Source organism: Pantherophis guttatus, chromosome 2 (assembly GCF_059756535.1).
Source record: "Pantherophis guttatus breed Tessera chromosome 2, ASM5975653v1, whole genome shotgun sequence".
NCBI lineage: Eukaryota > Metazoa > Chordata > Lepidosauria > Squamata > Colubridae > Pantherophis > Pantherophis guttatus.
This window is the reverse complement of record NC_142064.1, coordinates 96,983,503-97,005,678: the sequence shown is the minus strand read 5'-3', so window position 1 is coordinate 97,005,678 and position 22,176 is coordinate 96,983,503. Positions and strand designations below refer to the sequence as shown.

At 33.5% G+C, this 22,176-nt stretch overlaps 1 protein-coding gene across 1 annotated transcript in view; it reads right to left on the bottom strand.

The window, feature by feature from the left end:
- The window catches only part of ZCCHC7 (zinc finger CCHC-type containing 7), a 134,349-nt gene that overhangs the window by 16,940 nt on the left and 95,233 nt on the right, over positions 1–22,176 (bottom strand). The window lies entirely within an intron of this gene.

Genomic DNA, 22,176 nt, shown 5'->3' with positions numbered 1-22,176 from the left:
AAATGCACTCCCAGGAGAGCCACTCAAGGAATAAAAGTCAACTCAACTGCCCAGCAATATAGGTGCCCAAGCAGGATTGGATGGCAGCAGTGTATGACATTGCTGGAGGTAAATAATCTCTTTAGTGACAATACAATGGCATCATTTCATATTGTGAAGGAAAAAGCAAAAGTAAATTATTCCTGTATTTTACTAAGAAAACGACAGATACAAGAGATAAAGTGATTAATGATATGGGTGCCTTGGAGGTTGAATGTGCTGCTCAATATGCTGCTACTGAAGAAGAGCTGAGGATATTTTGAAGTACTAAAAGTATTTATGATGTTAGATTAAAGCCTTTGGGATGCTGATGTTCAAAGACATGTCAGAAGGTGAAGAGTGTGCCCACACATGCTCCAGAAGGCAGCTGCTCATGAGAAAGCCTGCAAGACTTAGAGGGACTGTGCATCTGGGAAGTACACTACTACTGTAGGAACCAAGGGAAGAAGATCAGGCTTGTAGTCTCAAGCCTGATGGACAATGGACAATGGACAATGATCAAACCCCACTTTCTAATTTTGGATTATTATTCCTTAAAAGCTAAAAGAGATCTTTGGGGCAGCATTTTAACTGGACCATCTGGTGAATGTTCCTATGACCCACAGTGTGACTAACAGAGAAGAAAAAGGGAAAACTACAAGAATTTAAACCTTAGTTTACAGCAAAAAGCAAATCAATTTTTATATTATAAATGTTTTTAAACAGACAAGAGGAACAATAATTGTACTTTTATGGACTTTGTTTATATCTATTTCTTTTGAATGAATTGATTAAATAATATATACTTTCATGAAAGAGGGCACAAAGATTGAAAAAATATAGAAAAAGTTAGAATATGTGTAAATAATAAGAAAAGATCAGCTTAAATGAGTTGTTAACAACAGAAAAATGATATGTACATAAGTGGTGTATGTTTTGTGTTTATTTTAATGTGTTTAAAATAAAAAACTTTTTAATTAAAAAAAAATAGAAATACCGACCATGAAAGAATGGATTGTGAAGATGACAGAACTTGCTGTTATGGCCAAACTAAACTTGTCTGATTAGGGAAGGAATAATAACCATTTTTACAAAATCTTGGAAACCTTTTATGGACTTTTTGCTGGAAATGGATAAAACTAAACTGATAATGTGAGGATTTACTGATTAAAAATACCATATTTTTTATGGGAAGAAAGGAACCATGATATATAATTTTGAAAGTGGAAATGGTAATGATTATGTTTATAATTCTTGTAAGGAAGAGCGGAAGTCACTTCTTTAGGTAGTTTTTTTCCCTTTCTTTTTCCTTAACTTTTACTGCTTCTCACTTTTTCTTTTAATCTTTTTATATCTTTTTCTTTTTTCTAATTGTTTTTATTTCTATAGTTTTTAACCCTATAACACCCTTTTCTCAATAACAATTATATATGCAGTTTGTGAGTATGTTGTTAAACATGTCATACACTCCAGAGTTTCCCTTTTTATTAAAGAATTCTTTAGTTTGGCAGATTTTTTTAAAAAAACATGTATTATATACATAATAGAGGAGAATGGCTCCTCTGATGTTGCTTTTTTTTAAAAAAAAAGTAAAAAAATCAAGTGGTAGCATCATCAGAGCACATATATATTTAAAAATGCTTATGAAACTTTAATAAACACCTGTTGAAGAAATGTGAGGTTTAACAATCTTAATTTCAGACAAGACTATTTAAAATACTGGTAGGTAAACTAATTTAATACATACTATATTATTTTAATACTGAAATCCAAAAAAATTCTCCCAATTTTTGTTCCCCTGCAAATTATATTCATATTGTTAATTTTGATCTGAAGATGGAACATGGTAATAATTCTATTTAATTGTGATTCCCAGCAGAACAGATTACAGAGCAAAATATTTAAATATGTATATCCAAATGTCAGAATGAAATCTATTTCTATGGCTTCTCCCAATTTTTACTGTGGTAAATTTTGATTTGGCAGAATTTCAAACTGGAATGCCAAATCTAAAATTTGGAAATAAAATGAATGAAAAAAAAAATTCTAACCCTTATCATACAAATATTAGATTTCAAAAGTCTTCTAATTCATAGTCAATTCTTACAGTGAAATATTATGTAATTTGTATTTATAAGTCAGGTTCCAGAACACTATCTATCTATCTATCTATCTATCTATCTATCTATCTATCTATTAACACTTCCAGGTTGCTAATCTTAAATCTTCATGATAAAACAAAACAAAACTTTATTTTTCCCTAAAGGGCATGCCACCCATTCAATGTTGCATAGCTATTTCATATGGAATGAAAGAATTATTTAAACAAGGCGGGGCATTAAAATTTCAATCATTTCTTATGGAACTGGGAACTTTTTTTATATTTTAAATATTAAGTCAAGTAGCTGAGGTATCCGCCTTAATCCTTAGAGACGACCTGTACATCCAAACTAAACATTCACATTTATGACAGTAACATAAACGCTCTTCTAAATTAATGTGCAACATTAAGTGAAATCGTTTCCTGGAAAGATACAGGTATCTATCTATATTTTATTTTGCCATCTTAAACATATCTGGGTCTTTATGACCTTATTAAAAAATGTATTTCCCCCTTTTAAAAAAAAACATTCCTAGAGCAAATGGACTGCATAAATAAGCAATGTGCTATGAGGCTTCAGACTAGCCGATAAACCCTTTCAATTTTCATGCCAGCTTCTTCTTTTGTAATTCAAATCTGGCTGGAAACTGGCAGTTCTGAAAACTGAAACAAGCACTGCCACAAATACCTTGTAATGCTATCGACCTTGTCTGCCCATGCAGTGAGAAAGGGGGATGCATATGTGTCTGCAGTCATCCAGATAACACAACTCATTTTTTGGGGGGTGGGGTGGGGTGGATAACAGAAACCCAGACCAGACTGTGTACCAAAAGCAGAGTCACTACCAAGCAAAGAGGAGAGGAAGTCTCTTCAAAATACATAACACATTAAAAAAAAAAACATACATGGGGCTCAGCCGCTGCTTTCATTACCAATTTTAATTTAGCTCCTCCAGTTTGCCAACCAGATAAACTCCAGTGCTGTTTTTTTTTTTTAATCTATTTGCCACATTTTATGTTCAAGATTATAGTAATATGGGGAAGAAGGAAAAAATCACTTTTAGAGGAAATAAAGAAACAGATCCGCTTATCAGCATCCATCAGAAAGTTCATTAATCAGCCGGGCTTTGTGCCCCCTAAATTGAAAGGTTAAATAATCCTCTCAGGAATATTTCTAGGCGCCACTTGCAATTGTCAGTTTGGAGCTGCCATTCACAACACTCTGGATCAGTGACAGAGCATTTTGCCAATGTTTGGACCTCAAACAATGATGGACAAATGGCCTGGCTCACAAAGAACCCCTTTTAACTAAGAGGATGGAAAAGATGGACTATGAGCTTTGATGTTGATTGGAAATATGGATGAGAGAAAAGAAAGACATGTTTCTGAAGGAAACTTTATATAGGAACGCAAGTTCAACTGTAATTGTAATTATATTTTAGAATCTTCCTAATATATTAGCATTTATGCACACACACTTATAAATTAGCTGCACAAATGTTTCTACAATGCCTTGACAAGCGACAGATGAATATGATGAAAATATTTGGCTATAATGCACTGAGCAGTTAGGCAAATCCCAAGTATATTTCTAGTTTTTGACACCCTGCACTTAGCCATATTTTTACTATGCAGGAAATGACAAAAATAACCCATAATATGAAAAGCATTTGCATTTTTTTTAATAAAAGGGAACTGTGTGTTAACATATTAGTTCACAGTTAGGGAAAAAAAAACGAATGAATACACCACAAGAAAGTAACAGGTGCAAAAAATTAAAGTTTTTTTTTTTACATTTCTGTGTTTTATTCTTAAAAATAGCCTCTTATGACATAATTAAAGTCATCCAATGCATGTTATGTTACACTTAGGCTGTACTATTCAATATAGGTAACAATCAAAATAATTTCAAAGCAGATCTAATCCACAAAAGGAAATATGGTGGATATTCCATATGCCAATCTACTCAGCAATTCTATAAAGGCAATTCTATAATTAATAATTCTTTGATAAATACGTCTTCTTTGTAACCCCACATCAAGTGGGCCTATAATTTTAATCACCTCGCCTTTAATCACATTTAGAGGTGCAGCAATATGGGATGGATTTTCTTTCTTGATTGTATTAGCAGGTTCAAGTAGAAGAATAGAATGCTCCATTACTGTTTCATAATAAACAAAATACATGTCATATTTAAAAATTTGCCACCATAGTCTCACCCAACACAAAGCCAGGCTTTTGGTCCTGGAAGACTTCAATATCCTTTGAATACTAAAATAAATAGAAATATTCCACTTGCTTTGTTAGGAGTTAATTGGAATTTCATAAATATAAAGCACGCACAAGATTCTTTCAATAAGTCATTTGTTCAAGATAAGTGGTGAATGTATTCTAACTCATATGGATAGGAAAATAGTGACCCATGGTGACTCACTTTGTATGGCCAGTTCAATCTCTAGTAAGATTCTAATGAATTAGAGTAGACCCTTATCTATCTACATTGTCTGTCTGTCTGTCTGTCTGTCTGTCTGTCTGTCTGTCTTGATCCATCAAGCTGTGACTATCTATGACTATTGTTCTATTATTTTACTTCTGTTCTATTTACACCCCTTCATTTTCTTCTTTTTATTGCTGTAATCCACTTAAGAGTAGCCTGATGCTGTGATAGGTGGCAAATAAATTTAACAAATAAACAAACAAACAATGAAAACCACTTGATAATCTAATAGTCTTCCTGAACCTAGCCAAATGCTTATCCGTTCCAACATCTTGTTTCTCACAGAGGTCAACTAACATGAAGCCTAAAATCATGACAGGAAATTATATTGAATAAAATGGATCTATATAACTTTGTATCTATATACACAATTTTTAAAATTAAAAATAACCAAATTTCAAAAAATCTGAATAAATTATATCTAAAATAAATCAATGTTTCCATCAGAATGAAAACAGGCATTTCTCTAAGAATGATAATATCTAAAACATATTTTTGAAAGCTACCAAATGCAAGTATTTTCTGACTTTCCAAAAGTAATCGTTAAGAGTTAATCATCTAATTCAGAAAGAAGTAACATAACAAGCTTGTTAAGTAACATAACAAGTAACATCAGAAATTATATAAATAGTAGAATATATGAAGGCAATCTACTGAACACTGATTCAGCACAGAAAAAAAAAGGACATACAGTTACAAGACTATAAATTTTTAATGATTGCTTGGGAAGCAATCAGTAAATCTGAAGTAAGCTTAGAAGTAGAATTGACATATAGCAATGACAACATTCTTTCATTTCATTCAGAAGAACACCAGGTAAATATACCTGAAAAACACCAGGTAAATAGCAACAAACTATTTTCACAACCATTCTATCTTCAATGTGACAATTAACAAAAGAATCAATACATCAGACAGAATCAGGATGTATAAAAATTGATGACTTTTTAATTTTTTAAAAAAATTGTATTTTTTAAATTTTAAATTGCATGTTTTGATTTAAATTGTATTTCTATTTTTATCAAATTTATTTTAATAAAATGCTTTTGGAGTAAAAATCTATCTAAACAATGTATTTAAGATACATTAATAATTTAGTTTATTCAGCATGAAACGGAGCTTAGTTATGTAGCATGAGGCTGTATAATTCTGCAATATTTACATTTTTGGTAAACTCATTCAATGAATCCAAACTCTGCAAGTATGCACAGTAACATGCACTGCATTGATGCATGCACACAATTTCACAGTAACCATGAGATAAATCATAAAACAAAGTTCAGGAATATTCCTTTATCCCATTGTTTTGCAAATCTATGTACACTACAAACTGTATGATTGTTTGAAGAGAAATGCATCTGTACCACCAGGCTCTAAATGTGAGGAGGAAGAGCAAGCAGTAAAAATGAAAGTGAAAGCTTCTAAGCAGTTTATAAATATAATATTAAAGAGCACCTGTCATTTCAGATCCATCATGGCAGTGCCTGTTAGCGGGCATCCACTCATCTGCTGCCTGCCACATCCCTCACCTTGCTATGTCACTGCCGCATCACCAGCTGTCCCATTAAATTGAATGGGACTGTCGGTGAGTCAACAGCGGGTCAGAGGAGGAGCTGCTGCGGGACAGAAATGACAATTGCTTTTTAAAAATTATGATTTAAATTGAGTTGATTTAAATTGAGCCTTTTTACTAGTGATTTAAATCATGATTTAAATTGAGTTGATTTAAATCAAATCCACCCTGCACAGAATTGAGGATATTTTCTATCTTTTTCATCTCTAATCCTTCCAAAAGGCCCTTAGGCTACGAAGTTAGGTGAGTTGTGCCAGATACGTTTTACTGTAAGTGGGAATTGCAATTCAGGCATTTATTAATTGCATTGTTTAAATTATTGTTTTAACCCAAAATTACTGCCACTGCCCAGACAGCCATACATAAATTGTATGTATGAATAAACAAACAAACAAACAAATAAACAGATGTAGTTCGATATGCACAGAATCTGCCAGTGGCCTTCACATCAGTTAAGACATGGAACTCTCGTATAGCATACTGGAGACATGAAGTCTGGTGTGATTGGGCAGAATGGGCAGTCTCTGGGTCAACTTGTAGATCCAGAAAGTATGCCTTTATTGAAACATATGTGCCCTCTAGAATGTTACCCCCCCCCCCCGAAGTCCAGATGCCTCCCATGGTATTCCGGAAACTATTAAAGACCTGGCTATTTTCTCCCAGGTCTAGAACAGCTTTTTCCATCCTAAAAAGGGGGTGAAAATTTAGGTGTGTCTTATACACTGAATGTAGCCCCGCCCACCCACTGGCTCCCACCCTTTGGCCTCTGCCTCCCAGCAGTTTACCTCCTTGCAGCAAGCAGCAAGAAGAAACAGCTCGTTTCAGCTTCAACACAGCCTAATTAGGACAAGTTGATTGGATCGGCCTCCCGACTCTCAGCTGTTTTGCGTGGGCCTCTGCTGCTTGCTGCAAGGAGGTAAATTGCTAGCAGATTTTTTTTCCCTTGTGCTAATCAAGCTATGCTGAAAACGAAAATGAAAGTAAAGCAGGCTATTTGCTGTTTGCTGCAACGAGGCAAAATTGCTGGGTGGCAGAGGCAGTTTTCTTTTTCTTGTTTTCCTCACCAAAAAAGGTAGGTGCATCTTATAGTCCGGTGCGTCTTATACTCCGAAAAATAAGGTATATATAAAACACATTTCACTATTACTGATCCTGTAGCAATCAAATATCGTTTCAGTTTCACAGTTTAGAAGGTGGTTTTATGGTGGCGTACTGTAATAAAAATCACTAAAGGTGTCTTGGACACACAAAATTTAAAGTGAAGAGGGAAAACAGTGTTCTTATTGATTTCATTTCTTGCAAATCAGGCCAGGATTCCCCTTAAAGGACCTCCTTTACAGCAAGAGTTCCTTCCAAAGAGGGAACTTTGTGTCTTGCCCACAAGCTTAGCTGACTGCAGAAAACATTTCCTTTCTTTTGTTTTTTTGCATTTCAAGTTACACGCAGCTGAGCTAGAAATAAGTCAGCTTACTTCCAAACCCAGTAGCCATTTTAGGATCACAAAACTACAGAGCTGCTTTTGAGATAGTGAAGAAGATAGTGAAGAATCCCTGTGTCTTTTTTGATAAAAAATATCTATGAACATTATCATGATTTTTGCCCAAACTGCATTTGGAATTTGGATGGGGGGAAAAATCCAACTTTGCAGAAATTGCATGTTGTCAATAAACACTGATGATTTAAGATAAGAGATGCTGAACACTTTCATAGCCAAGGTCTGCGTGTTGTTTTGTTTTGTTTTTTTGTTTTGTTTTGTTCTGAAAGAAAGGAGGACTGCTGCAACATTATGATTGCTAGATGGGGACAAAACCAAAATGCTCTGTCTTTTGATCGGAAAGGCCCTGGGGTTTCAAGATTAATAATGTGCTATCTTAAGCTGTTTATCTCATAGTAATCTCATATTACAGTGGGTGCTGATTACAACTATGAGTATTAATGAATCCAAGTTAGCGTAACTTTCAAATGCTGTTTCAGAAGTCAATAGCTCTCTGCTTGACTAGAATTTCAGTATCTGGATACAGTGCAGATTTTAACAAACAGCTGCCAGAAAGATGTCTGACATACTGTTAACAGCAAAATCCAAAGAGCAAGCATTCTGCCCATGACCAGAGGACTATTAAATATCTGCACTATTTCTATGAAAGACGATACTTATTAAATGCATGGAGAATAATTGTGTTAAAGGCAAAGTCTTCTTCAGGTCGAGCTCAACTTCTGCTGATGTATTTGTGGAATACAGTTTTTGCATAAATAACATGAAAGACGGTTTCCCTTGCCTTTTTTTAAGATTTGCTTTAATTTCCTAGCCTAGCCAACAATGTTACTATTTCCTGGTGATCTTCCAAACAATTAGTAATTCAATCTGACCTTGCTTTTCTGACTTTGTCAGTCATAACATTAATTGTATTCAGTAACTGTAATAAATTAAATGTTTAATTCTTTTAAAATGTGAACTTTTTTCCCTGTACACTTCTTTGCCTTAATCTCACTTGGGTGTGTGTGTGTGGGGGGGGGGAGAAATGTGGGCCCCAGCATGCTGTATGTGGCACTCAGTCCAGAAACAGTCTCTTACCTTCTCTAAGAGACTGTTTGGTATAATGTTTGGTTAAGACACTGAGTTAGAAACTAGGAAGTCATGACTTCTAGTCCTGCACAAAATCAGCTGGATGACTTGGGGTCAGTCAATCTTTTTCAGTCTAGGAAGCAGGCAAGGGCAAACCACTTCTGAAAAATCTTGTCAAGGAAACTTGAGGAACCTGTTCAGGTACTCACCAGGATTCAACACTTAAAGACACCAAAAAGAAAACACTATTCTAAAGAAAGCACCTTTGCACTGTTGAACAGATTAGTTTTTTTCTATTTTTTCTTTTCTCTTTTTGCAACTTGCTTTGTAAATCTCAGAATATGTTTCATCTTTTCCATTAATACATAGTGCATGCTACTAGCTCTACAATGAATTCCTTACTGATGTATGTAACTTCCTGAGGCAATATGATCTGAAAAGCAGAACATTTAATTAACTAAGGTTAAATTTATCGTGATTGAAGGTTGGCTGGACTAAAGTAAACACTCAACTAGAATTCTGGCTGAACATTTAAAAAGCATTACATTAATACATACCAACAACTCTTCCTGTTAGCATGTATATGTTAAAAAATTAGAGAACTCTCTATGGTTTATTTATCTTGTTCTAATAAGCAAGAAGTAGGACTAGAAAAATACTTTCAAGCCAACTTAAAAAACACAACTCATATAATTGGGAGTCATTGTGAAATACCTCTCCATGTGTTTTTTCCACAAATAGACTAAGAATTAATTTATTTGAATTGAGGATGAAAAAAACAATTTTAATTGCTAATGTGCAAAGAAAACAAAACATTGAAAACTAGTGAACACAACATATTCCAGTCATTGGAAGGGCTGATGCTATTCCAGTGGCATCAGCCCTTCTAGTGAATGAGGTGAGGCTTGCAATATATTAGATCAAATTCAAAAACATAAAATAGCATGTTAAGTATTTGGCCAAGAAACACACTTTTCAGTTTAAGGTTAAGAGACCAGAATAAAGCCATAACAGAACCTGGCTAAAGAGGCAGTTGCTACGGACAACTAACAGAAAAAGTCCTGATGGGTGGGGCCAGTCAGCCATTTTTGAACTTGCTTTTATTTAAGATATGGAATTGATGAATCAATCCTCAATTAGAATAGGATCCATCAAGAGAGGTATTCTCCAGAAAAGATTTTAAAATTGGAAACAATTAATGTATTGTTGTTCAAAGGTCTAAAGTAGATAAAGAGGCCAAAGTGGTCCATTAAAAGAAGACTCTAAAATTCCTTTTGCTATGGAATAATCCAGCTAGAGATCTTTCCATCCAAATAAACTATCAAATATTGCTTTATATTGTAACAGGATTTACATGGACATTTGCTTGCAGTCAGTCTACAATGTGCTGGTTAATGTAACTTCCTTCACTGGCATAAGAAAGGCGTACGTTAAGAGAACAGATGATACTGAAAGACTTACAAGGGCATTATAAGAAGAGGACTTAACTTCCATTAGATGATTAGAGTGACATGAGATTCCCCTTGGTGGCTACACCTTCCTTGGGAATTCAATTTAATTTTGAACAGAATCATACTTTATTTCTGCAACAGGCATGTTGTGATACTGGTAGTATGCACCACTTGGCACTGGCCATTATCATGCTTTTTTCATGAGATGAACATGTAATGGGCAGCCTCATCTGGAAGCAAATAATGAAACCCCATTTTAAAACAGGTTTAATGGAGCAGAAACTAGATTTTTATTATGTTTAAATTTGCAATTTTTGGTATCACTGAGAAATATTACACCTGAAAGCATTTTTGGTAACTGTGAAAACTTAAATATTAATAAAGAAATGGAGATTAGTGAGAAGTAAAGAAACAAAATCAGAATGGATAAAATACTATTTTCCTTTTCTTTGTCTAATTTCCTACTTGAGCTACTAGTTTATTTTGCGTGTGAATTTTTAATTTAAAATGAAATGTTGCATTTCAGATCAACGATCTGTTTCATTCTGTTTGATAAGTTATATTCATAAACTACAGCTGGGCAAATATGTGCAATATGTTTTACAAGTTGCATCTATAACTGCAGAAGTTACCACCGAATTTAATAAAATTTCAATAAAATAACCTGCAGTTATGATACAGATGAGTTCAGGAAGAAAAAAAGATCAAATTGTAATTGTGTAGATAAAAGATAAAGAAAATATCCTATTGTCCTACCAATGATTTTCTTGCACTTCTGTTTATATTTTCAGCTTGCATAAAAAATAGGCATGTGTCTACATGACTTCTAACTATTACATTTTTAAGTACTAATATAAAACAAGACACAGGAAAATTAAAAGCTGTAGTATGTGAAGCATGGGCTAAAAGAAAAAAAATGCTACTATTCAGCAATTGGAAAATGTATGCATAGAATAACGGCATATATTATTTTACCATATATCATGGTAAACTTGAATTTCAGAATTGGCTAGTAGAAGTGCTCAACTAGCAGGCCTAGATGTATTGTGAAAACCAGTGGCCATTTTTCTTCTTGGTGCCAATATACCCATCCATGGGGTATGGACGTTTCAGGGTATGGAAGGCATGCTCATTTCTTTTATCACTTCTTTTCACTCCATGATACTGGAAGCAAACAAAGTTTGGAAACTTTGCAAGCATGCATTTTATTCATTCTACTAAAAATTAGCAGCTTCAATGTAATTAATACCTTTTGCTTCTTTTTGGATGAATTCTTTTCATTACAATGTGAACTCCACACTGAGGTAATGTCCATATAGATTCACTGAAGCTATGAAAGCTAGTTTGGCAGTCAATACTCTCAACACATAGCTGATCTATTTGTATAATTTGATTTTTTTATTAAATCTGCGATGTCCATGACTTTACATTTTTTGTAGACTTCATTTCAGTTTATGAACTGGGCTGAAAGACAGTGACTGGTCCAAAGTGATCCATGCATAAGAATTAATTTTCCTGGTTTGTAGTCAGGTGTCTTAACCACTACACCAGGTGTGTCCAACCTTTTGGCTAGTCTGGGCTACACTGATGAAGAGGAATTATCTTGGGACACATATAAAATATATAATTTAGTTAATATACTGTATATAAATAACAAACTTCCTTTACTTTTTATACTTTTATTATAAATTTATGTGGCCAGAGATTGGAAATGCCTGTACTACACCAAGCCAGTTTCTATATCAATACTTTATCCTCATTAAATTCATCCTGCTTTTTCACCAGCTTTGGCCCATTTTTAACAACTGGGACAATTTTTTAAAACCTCGCTATTCCTTTTTAAAAGTTATTGTGTTTTAATTATTTTTACTTTCTAATCTTTCAAAGAAGTCAGGAATATTCGTGCATATAGACTTTTTCATCTAGAGGTGGGTACTTATACACAGGGTAGAAAAGATAATAGCAAATCACATATTGCATTCTTGATATGGCAGAAAGGATGACTATTCTTGATTAAGTGATTTGGAATACTTAGCCTATACCAGTTATATTTCAGTTCCTCTCAAACATTTATATGAATGTACACATAATTTCATTGGCTATCTAATGTAGATCCATATAGGTCTAAATTTTTATAAAGAAAAAATTGCCAAATAACTTGTTTTAGATTTGGGTACATACTGTATACCCACACAATTGTTTGAAGTTAATGCGTAACCTCTATAGCTTTAAGATTGCCAAAGAAAGAGAGGAGTCAACGTTCTCAACAAAAAGGAATAATATATTCAAAAAGCAAACAGGTTTCTAATTAGAAACAGATAATTCTGAACTTAACAAAACACCAAAGGCAAAGAATAGAAATGTGACATCTGATGTTCACAAGATCATTGGGGAATAAGGGGGTAAATACTTGTAAATACCTCTAGGAACTGATTTATCCTTTTCCAAACTTCCACTTGCATTTATAAAAAGGAAAACCACTAGACTTTTTTTTCATAAAACAGCTTTGGATCTACTTACATATAACAAGAAACCTTCAACTCTGGAGTTGGTCAAAGTTTAATTTACCTATAAATGATTTTATTATAAAATGCTTTGAGCTTTTCCTTTTTAATGAACTGTGTAAATGTCATAAACACATACATACGTATACACACAAAATTAAGGGGAAACATTTTAATTTACTGTAAAATAAAACAATTTTGATTTGCAACATAATAATTTTGCTTACAGAAGAGTACTTACAATATTGGCTTTCTGTTGCAACCCTGAAGATGAGCTATGGAGAATTAAGGAACTCTTTAAGAACATGTAAAATAAGAAAAGATCTCAAAAAAACAATATGACTAGTTAGCGAATTACTCTCCCCTTTCAATTAGAGAGGACATCCACTGAATGTAAGGTTAACAGTGTTGTGACTCCGACCACTGAGCCTGTCTTATCGAAGGGAGAAGACTCCGAAAGTGAAGGAGAGGAGTTGGCAAGGCCTCCCTCTCCAGGATCCTCCTCTCTGGCAATGCCTCAGGTGTCTTCTGAAGGAGAAGAGATAGGCCAGGAGCCAGGCACTTTCGAGCAGCCGCAGTTAGACAGCGACGGAGATAAGTCTTGGCTGGATCCCTGACAGTGTCGGAAAGACATGCGCGCGCAGCAGAGAAGGAGGCGTGCCAGAGATTAAGCTGGACCACACCCCACAGGGGATAAAAGGGGGTGTGGTGGCCATTCAGGCTTTGTGATGGACAAAACTGAAAAGCTAGCAAGTCATACTGCGTTTCTGGAACTTCGTTATATGCCTTCCTTGGATTTATTATGGACTGGACTTGACAATTCTTTGGCTTTGTGAAGTTATTTTGGTTTATCTGACGGAGGAGGAAAACCTCCCTTTGTGAGTAAAGTTTTTGGCAAGCAGCTACTGGGTTGCTGCCAATGCTGTTATCTCAAAGAAATTTCTGACTGCTGGGTTTATTAACTCCTGGCTGACTGTTTGTATGCGTGTGTGAGTCGGGGACAGAACAAACAGAAGGACTCCAGTTTAGAAAACTGGAGCACCAGAATTCATGAGAAATCTTGTTGACGTAAGGCTTTGGATCCAAATTCTTAATCTATTCTCAGAAGAAACCTATGTATGGTTTTTTTTCTATGTCAGAGTGTTCCTTCTGTGAATAGAAATTCCTTCTATGTAGGCAGGGGGAATCTATGACCACAATTCAGTGCATAAAACCTACAAAAGAGAAAGAAGCAGCTGCAAGTAGGCACTTTTCTTTTTGCTACTAGCTATTAATCAAAACAATAATAATGGGTAGCAAAACGAAGCACTTTGGCCAAAATACTCCTTTCAAGTGATTTTTTTTAGATTCCTGAAATCAAAAAAGACAAATACTTTGTTTGGGGACCAAACGTACACAAGCTTGTATGTGATATTGCATTTTTGCTGTGACAAAAAAAAAAAAAAAAGCTTTCTCAACATGAGACAGTGGCAAAGTATCTGTGTTAGAAATCCCTCTCAGCCACCAATTAAAATAAAGAGAAACAACCTTAAAAGCTATTATTTGGAGAAAAGGACTTCAGCTTATTCGAGGTTTCATTTAATAAGAACTAACCATAGATGTTTGAAGTCCCTCTGAACTCAAGCCTGGTTTGTAAGTGCAGAAAGCAGAGCATGAGTCACCATTAAAAACTCCTAGATATCTCTTCTTCCATCCTCATCCAATTTATGACACTTAATACCAATTCCCTTACTTTATAAGCTTCTTCACTTATTCTTCATCCTTCGCATGACTATGTCTTTCATTTTTCTTCACCCAGCACAGAAGGAATAATAATACTTAATTTATATTTTGGTAATACAGGTAGTCCTTGACTTATGACCACAACTGAGCCCAAAATTTAGGTTAAGTGAGACATTTGTTAAGTGAGTTTTGCCCCATTTTATGACCTTTCTAGCCACAGCTGTTAATTGAATCATTGCAGTTGTCAAATTAGTAACATGACTGTTAAGTGAATCTGGTTTCCCCATTGACTCTGCTTGTCAGAAAGTTGCAAAAGCTGTTCACATGACCTCAGGACACTGCAACCATCATAAATGTGAACCAGTTGCCAAGTATCCAAATTTTGATCACATGACCTTGGGAATGCTGCAACGGTCGTAAGTGTGAAAAATGGTCATAAGCCACTTTTTTCAGTGCCATTGTAACTGAATGACCACTAAATGAACTGTTGTAGTCAAGAACTACCTGTATTACCAAAAATGGTAAGAAGAAAAAATTAGGAAGGAAAAATATGTCAGTGCTATTTTTTGTATGATGTGATTGTGACAGTTTCTTTAACTGATACCCAGTGAGGTCTTATTCTTCTGTAAAATCTTCTGCAAACAATTATAGTGTTGGCGTTGCTTAACAGCAAGATGAAAAAAAATGCTGTCATTTTATATTTGGTCACAAAATCCTATGTGATATTTATTCTCAAGACTTCAACTAAACAATCAAAGGAACTTCCAGTATCTGCTCATTTACTAGTGTTGTGAGAGGGTCTAGAGCCGTGATGGCAAACCTATGGCACGTATGCCACAGGTGGCATGCAGTGTATGTAATTTGCATGTGCATGTAATTTGCAGCGGGCCTTGTCTTGCTTTAGGTTTAAACCTCTCAAGGTAGAAGTCCTTGAAGCTGGGGTGAGCCAGAGCACGGAGACCACAATTCACTTGTCCCTCTCTTGAGTTATCCTGCATTGAATTGTCCCGCAGTGAGTTGTCCCATGGAAAATTGGCTGCAGTGAGTTGTCCTGTGGCAAATTGGCCAAGATGGGTCACCTGGGGCAAATTGTCCCATTCTGGGATTCCCCTACATATATGCCTGTAAATAGTGCTATCTGAATAAAAAAACTGGGAGGAAACTGGGAACAGAAAATGTTACATTCTGCAAAAAGTATTGTTGAGATAGCCAGAAAGCTAGATTCTCTGTTTAAAACAGCAAAACAAAAATCCAATAGCAACTGGCAAAGATGCCTTTGTAGATCTCATCCCAGGCATTAGGGCCTTCATGATTAAGCAGCTATTTGAAGCCAGACTTTCTTGATGTCATTTTGACATACCCTTCACAACTTTAAGCATCAGGATGTGATTCTGAACTGAAAGCAATAAAAATACCTCAATTGAGTTATGGATTCAGTGGTTTATTTCATGTAAAAAAAGTCTTTAATATTAAAAACTAGTATGCAAAAATTCAGATTCAGCCGACATGTTTTAAAACCACAAGATATGTATTTATGTACTAAAAATATTTAATGCTCATTTTTATGACGTAAATTCCTTGTTGCATGTTGTACTTTCATCTTAAGGGTAACTCAAAATATTAACACAAACAACCTGTATCCACGAATATAAGAGTTCATGTTACTAATCACTACTTACTAACTACAGGAGGTCATATTTACAGTCAAGAATAATTCTAAATCCTGCTAATGTAAATACAATGAAACATTTAAAATATTAAGCCTGAAGGCTTATTGAAATGTATTCAATACTGCTTTGTACATAATTTAATTGAGAACAAATATTTATTCGCCTGACAGGTAAAAATGCAGTAGTTTATTGTTATTTCGCTGCAAATGATGTTCTGTTAATTCCCATCAGTCATCATAAAAGAACCTAATTGGAGACTAAAGAATCTGTAAACAAAAAGAAAAAGTAACCAGATCTCCTGAAGAGAATTCTATTTTTTCAAAAAGTCATAGAAAAAAATGAAGCTATATTCTCCCTCTGTCACAAAAAACTAAGAAAAGATTGGGGTTTATTTGAACAAACAGGCATTTTAAACTAAGTATGCTGAATTAATCATTATTTTTTAAAGTTTTGCTTCACATTAACGTTCTATTACTTTAATAATTTCATATAGATTTGCAAACATTAACAAGGATCGAAGAATTGACAATCAAGGTAGTTTGATAAAATTGGAACAGGTGTAATAATTGAGAGGGAATCATTAATCTGAACTATGATAGAAATAGTGAAAAGACTACTCTAATACTGACCATGTTTTGAAAATTTTGATTTTTAAAACAGATACTTTGACATTATTTTAGATACAATACTCTTATCCAGTTTAGGAGATCCATGTTAACTAATTATGATGTATGTATCACCTGTTGGATCAGGGAACATAAGTGCAAATTTGACAGTCATCCAAATACAAATAAAAAAATATAACTGTCTCAATGCTATCAGTCTTCACTATGCATCTTTGTTCACATTCTGCCACAGTGAGATGCAGATAAATTAGCCTTTAAAACATGATTGGCATAAGACGACAGCAAATATTTCTAAATCCATTATAAACTAGACAAATTAAAAATAGAAAATCATGGTTGTTATTGTTACTGCTGCTGCTGCTATTATTATTAGGAACTTTTGTAGTCAGCAACCACATTTTATACATAAAGGGACACTTGTGGTACTGTATAACAATCCTTAGAAACAAGTGACCAACAAGCAAAAATAAATATGAAAATTTCCCCAATGTATTCAATTAATACACTAATGAAGAGGTCATACTGATAAAAAGGGAACCGTGATAACTTCCCTCCCCTTTTGTCCCACAACCTTTTGTAATCTTAAAATCTTCTTTGGAGTATTAACAAGAAGGGAACTCCCCCTGAATTTAGCTCTATTGATAAAGACACAGAATATGTTCTCTTCTAATAGTAACTTTCTGTAAATATTGAAATACATTAAACACTTTAACATTTAATATTAATAGCCAGTTTGGTGTATTGGTTAAGGCAACAGTCTAGAAGCCAGGAGACAGTGAGTTCTAGTGCTGCTTCAGGCATGAAAGCCACCTGGGTGAATTTGGGCTAGTCACTCTCTCTCAACCCAATCCATCTCACAGAGCTGTTGTTATAGGGAAAACAGGAGGAGGAAGGAATGTTCACTGCCTTGTGTTAGGGGAAATTGTTGTTGTTGTTATTTTTGCAAACATTTTACTCAATCCAACAGATAAATGACAATTCAATTTTCAAGTATTAAAGTGGTACTAAATATTGTTAATTTATCAAGTGCCTTACATAGAAGAGTAACATCTTGGCATGTTGGAAACATTTATTGAGTCTATGCATGTTAAGCGATAAATTCTGCTGAATTCAAATGAAACTTACTCCCCAAATAATGCATACAGAATTACAGTCTATCTAAATATCTAAAACAGCACTAAAAATAAATTCTGCTGCCATACCACCTCATTATGGTATTGCCAATAGTGGAGGTAGGGGAGGGGTGTTGATGTTACACAGCAGATAATGTACTGTTAGTTATTTGGGAAGATACACAATTTCTATACATACTATAGCACTCTTCTAATCTGGCAAAAAAGGATTAAGGATTGAATTAAGGAATTAATTCAATATTATTATGTATTTATATACAATGTAACTAAAGAAACACAGGTACTTAATATCAAAATATCTGATTAGTTTCAATGACATTTTCAAAATGCAAAGTAATGTTTCCTAGAAAATAAAGAAAAAAATGACCATATGTTATCTGCCAAATATTTTTTATTATAATTTATTTACACACTTTGGTTAAATAGTAAGTCAGGATTTAGTTGTTGTTTTTTACTTTCAGTATAAAGTATCTCTTAACTGGCAATCTTATTATTACTGAAGTTTTTCTTTAAAAAAATCAATGGAGTTAGTAATCATTTCAAATGAGTTCCACATTCATCCAAGCCCCAACAACTCTGGGCATAAGAATGTTGTGGTAAAAAATAAACACACCTAATATTGGAATTTTGTAGGGTAGCATTTTGAAGTTAAATTCTAAACAATAAGTTCTCAGTACAACATTTGAATACTGCAAAACTAGGCACATTTACTTGTAATGTCATTCTATCTTTTTCTTTGGATCTTATTTCTGGGTAAAGAAAAGGATTGGCTTGAAGACTGAAAGAAAACTGTGTAAAAGTTCAAAATCTACATTTAGATTAAGCAAGCACAGTTTTTCCTTAAACTACCGTAAATGAACAAGACAAGACTACTCTTTTATAAACTTTATCATGTTATAACAATCAATGTACTGTATATATGCAAATATGCATTAGTCTGATCACATGGAACCTCTTTTCAACTAATCTGGCAAATTCTAAGTGAATTTTTTTTCATTCCATTCTTTGTAAATTTACTATAACTTCTTTAAACACAGGGCTATTAAATATAGCTGTGCTTTAAGACATTTTTTAAAATATTGAATTTAATCCATATTTAATCCAGAATTCAATTCAAATTTACCTGCTCACTTATTTCTTTATTTTTTTATACAAGTCTTAACAGAATTTCAATAACAAAGCAAAAAATTTAAAGCATAAAGCATGCTTTGTAATTTCATGTATTTCAAATATATCTATTAAAATAGAAATTCTGTGTTCTCTTTTAATATTAATATATGAACAGAAACATGAATTTAAAGCTTCTTATATGACAGTGTCCAGTAGCCAAATTGTGATGATGTGTTGGTGGTCATCATGGGGAAAGAGGTTGTGATACAAACGAGAGGACTGAAGTAGCAGGTGGTGGAAAGAAAGTTACTGCATGCACAAAACACAATAACAGAAGAAACCATAATCCTCTGGGGGGAAAAAATTCTCCCATTTTCAAATAGCTTTAAATGTAAAGAAAAGCACCACGAATAAAATCGAAAGAGGTTCATATACAGATAAAGCTTTGTTTTTGCTTGAAATTCATTTTACTCTAAAGGATTTAAACCAAATCCTTATTGCATATGTAATATTTTATGTCTAATCCATAAATTATACTCTTTGTCTTTAAAATGGATGATAATCTCTTTCCTTAAAAAGGATTGGTATAATATGTAAACATAATTGTATAAGATTTTACAAGATTTACCTGGCTTTATATGACACCTCCTGTACATGTGAATTCTCAATTAAGCATATTTTATCATGATTGATTCCAGTGAAGACATCATAAAGGTTTTGCTCCAAGATACCCTCAACATAGTATAGCTGGCATTTTTAAATTAATTAACATAAAACTTAAGTATAAAAAATATACTATTTTGAAAACATCACAATATTAAAAGTTGTCTAACCTGACAGTTATAATTGTATTATAATTAAAAGAGTTGAATATTATATTAATATCTCTCCCATACATCTTGAAAATCTTATGGTCAAAAGGTAAGTATATTAATAAAGACAATATTCAGGATGCACAAGGGAAGCTAGAGTAACTGGTATAAAATCACCACTGATTTTCCAGGATGCTCTTCATTATTACCAGCTACTGCTTGAAGCACTAGAATATTCCATTAGGAGGGTATATATTGTTATGGTGCTATTGGTTTCCAAAGCATACATGGTTCTATCTTTTGTTAGCAGTCTCCCATGGTCCCTAGATAGTAGCCTTCTCCAGTGGAAGGGAGAATCTGTGGCATACATACCCTTCTGAATCCCAACTAAAGTATACTCAAGGCCAAACTCTCTGCATTGATAAGACCATAGGGACTAATCTTACATCAGCATAAAATCCATCTAAAATAAAAACTGTCACATGTTTTTCTTAATGTTAGTATGATATATATGAAGTCAAGAAGATCAGGGAAAGTAAGGTGCTTCTAAGCCAGATGAAATGGATAGAGGTCTTACCTACCTAATGGAAAATGCAGTGTGAATAGATTTTCAACTCACATGTAAAAAATGTGTTAATGTTGGCTGAAGGGTGCATACTTCATGAGCCATAGAAAATATTGAAAATAGCACATAGCTATTTATGAAATGATCTGAGCTCATGTTTAATATGCATAATATAAAAAGGGATGTGATTTATGATGTCTTTTCATTAAATACTATATATTCATTTACAGTTGCATACTAGACAGCAAATATATAATTCACCCAGTGACAAATATAGAGACTCCTGCCCTAAATTAAAAATAGTTTTGATTTTTGGATCATCTTTATGATAGTATACTTAATTACTTTGGTAATTAGAAATATTTTTTATAGAAAATGCAGTTGTAATTTTTAAATGTATTTGACTGTACTTCGTATTTAAAATCTGTTGTAAGTCTTTTTCTTCAATGTGGATTTGTTGATTTTAACATTCAATGGCTTCTTTATACAACAATGCTGAAAACAAAATGTCATTTGCAAATTTGTAAGGAACCAATTTAGTATCATTTCTTAATCTTCCATGCTTTCCAAATCTCTTATTTCACTTTTCATTCTGGCAACACTCTGAAAATGTCACCAAGACATGGTATGCCAAAAATGTCACAAAAAAGGTAAAGGCAATCCGTAACTATCAGCTACTTATTTAACCATTGTTATCGGTAATGATTTTGACTGTGGTAACCACAGTGAGTCAATAGATGGCACCCCTTCTCTTAGTAAGAGAAAAATGAATAAAATTTACAAAGTCTCAGAAATAACAAATATGTTCTATTGATCTGAAACATTCATAGCAATTAATTAGAGACATTTTGCTTATGCATGAAAAAATAACCACACGTTTTATATAACCCTTTTGATAAACATGCATAATAAGTAGGATTAAAAGATTATCTACATGGTATATATTTGTATGTTACACTAAATTTGTTCTCCTTATGCAGATTTTCTATATGCTTCATATTCTGGTTTATTGCAAAATATTACAATCTGATTCAACTGTACTTAAAGACACAAATGTGGAATATATTGTTTTAACATGAGCATATAAATTCAAATATGAATTAGTATTTATTTCATAATTTTGAGGACTAATGTAAATATGTCCATGATACATCGATATAAACAGCTTCACATTTTGTATTTTAATTTTCATTTTATGATGTTCTTTGAAAACAATTTAGATAGATAACACATTATTTTTTATGTAATTGCAATTCACACTTGGCTCATAAAGAATATTCTATTCTATTCTATCAATATTGGAACCAATAAAAAATATAAAGCTCTTTATCAGAATCACACAACCAGATTGTATTCTTTCATCTCAGAATCCAAAAGATAGTATAAGTACCGTGTTTCCCTGAAAATAAGACACTGTCTTATATTTTTTTGACCCCTGAAATAAGCGCTTGGCCTTATTGCCATGCTCTCAAAAGCCCGATTGGGCTTATTATCAGGGGATGTCTTATTTTGGGGGAAACAGGGTATTAAATGAAAGTTTACTAATTCATCAAAAATTAATTGAGAATTTTTTTAAAAAAACCTTTTTTTTAGAAGTGATACTTTTTGCAGCCTTAAGATTAAAGTAGCCAAATAATAATCTAAGTAATTTCTCCATATTAGATTCCTATTTAAACAGAGAAGCTACATCATAATTTCTTGAAAACCTCAGCCATACTATATAATAATGCATATTCAGGCTAATTCTGATTCTTCAAAGAAATGCACAATCAAGGAAATTTCAGAAAATGTATGATTGTAAAAAGTATATAAGATTAAAAAGAAACAGGTCA